Source organism: Sprattus sprattus, assembly GCF_963457725.1.
Source record: "Sprattus sprattus genome assembly, chromosome: 5".
Lineage (NCBI taxonomy): Eukaryota > Metazoa > Chordata > Actinopteri > Clupeiformes > Clupeidae > Sprattus > Sprattus sprattus.
The window spans coordinates 20,358,366-20,360,865 of NC_137924.1; positions in this window are offsets into that span (position 1 = coordinate 20,358,366).

The window sequence follows — 2,500 nt, forward strand, 5'->3', positions numbered from 1 at the left end:
TGCTGTCATGCTGTGACATTTTTACTTCATACTCACAGAAGAGGTTGTCACACATGGTAGGTATGGATAGTAATATGAATATCAGTTACAGTGTTTTATGCCTTCAAATTATGGTTATGGCACAATGAAGGTCTTAGTAAATGACATGAGTGTGACATGACATGAGTGTTTAGAGCATGCGGTTTTTCTCTGTAGGGAAAAGAGAAGTATTAAATCTGCTCTCCCACATCACCGCTATCTCCAGCTGCAGTTCTCTAAATGTCCTATGGATGGCGACATGATCATAGAAGTGTGAAGCATGACATGTTACGCCTCACACAGTCCACTCTCCTTATTTTCCTCCTTATTTTTATTGTTGTATTTTCTTTAAAAAAATGTAAGAGGTGGGGGGGGGGGGGGGGTCATTACTGAACTAGTGCTCAGTAATCACAGATCAATGCAAAGCTGTAAGGGTAAAATAGGATAAACATAACAACGGCAATGTCGATCAGTGCGGTGATGATCCTTCCATTCAGCAGGTGATAATGATGTAGATGACAGCCATTGAAACCTGTGAATAAGCCCAACAGATTGCAGGTGCAAAAAATACCTGTTTGACAGGCCTGCGACATCATGTGCCAAATTTAGATCTTGAACTTGATCTTTTAGAGCTTTTAGAGTCCATTGATTGTCTCTGTTTTTATCTGAAGCTTCCTATCTCATTTGACGGTCTAATTTAAGGTTGTACTTGGCCTTTGTTAATTCATAATGCTTTAAGAGTCTTGTGTACAGGGTCTATTGAATCCCTCCCACAGCTGTCTGTTCTCTTTGCTGTGGGGTTACTAAAGTACATAAAAGAATGTAAAGAAACAAACTAAAAAAGACCACCACTTGTATGCAACAGGGGTGAAACTGATAAAACAGTAACGGTTTTATAAAAAAATTAAGATGCGGGTACCCATGTCAGCAACACAGGCAAAAAAAAAAGATATCGTGAGAAAGCACTTTCAGATCAAAGACATTCTTCATGAACACATCAACTCCTTACAAGCAGGCACACACACCTACCCAGACCTACACATACAGAGGGACACACACACACACACACATACACACAAATACACACACCGCGGTGTCTCTGTAGACTGGTGGCAGCAGATGTGAGTTGATGGGGCTGAGGGGTGACAGCGGGGTCTGACATGACAGCATTCAGCTCCTAATGCAGCTGAGCATCTGGCAGCCGCTCCGTGCCATCAGAACACGCCCGTCTGAGCGCCCGTCCTGCCCTCGGCCACGCCACCATCAGCAGGTCCACGGGGGCCGGGGGCACGGGCAGAACCATGCACGCACACATATATACTCTTAGACACACATCTACTCAAATGTTACAGAACACACACACACACTCTCTCTCGCACACACACACACACACACACACACACACACACACACATACACACACAAAAAAATGAATTTAAATGAAGCCTACAAAACTTCAGCAGTCATTATTCTTCACTTTGCTTATTCTTATCTGATTTTTTATTCATGTTTCAATATACCAAGCCTATATGGTACCACTCCCACTCTTTCAGTAACAACAGAGGGTGCTATTGAGAGGGCCAGAGGATGACTATAATCCCCCCCCCCACCCCACCCCACCCACCCTACTCCTGAGGACCTGGTGCACATGTATGTTTGTGATCTTATGTTTGAATTCATGTTTTTATTGTGTATATTTACATTGTTTTATTGTATCTGTAATGTTGTTTTGCTATCAAATCCCCCACTCCGTTCCTCCCTCAATCCTCTGTAGCTAACCCAGTGGCTGCCTGGATGCTCATTGACACAGAGTTTTAAAAAGCAAATCCCTCTCAGACAAAGTGCTAACACAGCCAGTGCTAACCAAGCTGGCTATTATCACCTTGAGCCTGTGCCCAAGTTAGCGCCCGTGCGCGTTGACTTCGGGGGCGCCAAACGTGTTTTAGGCGCTAGCATGCGGCAGCGGCGTACTGCGCTAATAGGGGCCCTGTTAATTTTAGCCTGCGGCGTAGCCTGCGGGAGAGCCACTTTAAGTTTAATTACAATCTTCCTGCTGCCGTAATTTCGCCCATGATTGAGGAGAGAGGAGAAATGAGAAAAGATCACCTCTTAAAAGTGTCTAAATTGCATCTTATTTTTCTGCCTCCTTTTAAACACAACAAAAGGGATGGTTACAATAGCACGGCATGTTTCCTCGAGTGAGCGAACGAAGCGCTGTGGCGGACAATTACCAGCACCATTATCTGTGCCGTATTAAGGATGGCACACACACAGTGTGTGTGTGTGTGTGTGTGTGTGGGGGGGGGGGGGGGGGGGTGTGTGTGTGGGTGTGTGTGTATGTGTGAACTCGGACAGAGGGAGGGGGCTGCAGACTGATGAGGTTTGATTGAAAAGTTTGTCGGAGAGAGACTTCTGTCAGCCAAGACGCTCATCATGAGTGCATCTATTCAACTCCCCTTTTCCATTTTTTTTTCTGCCTCCT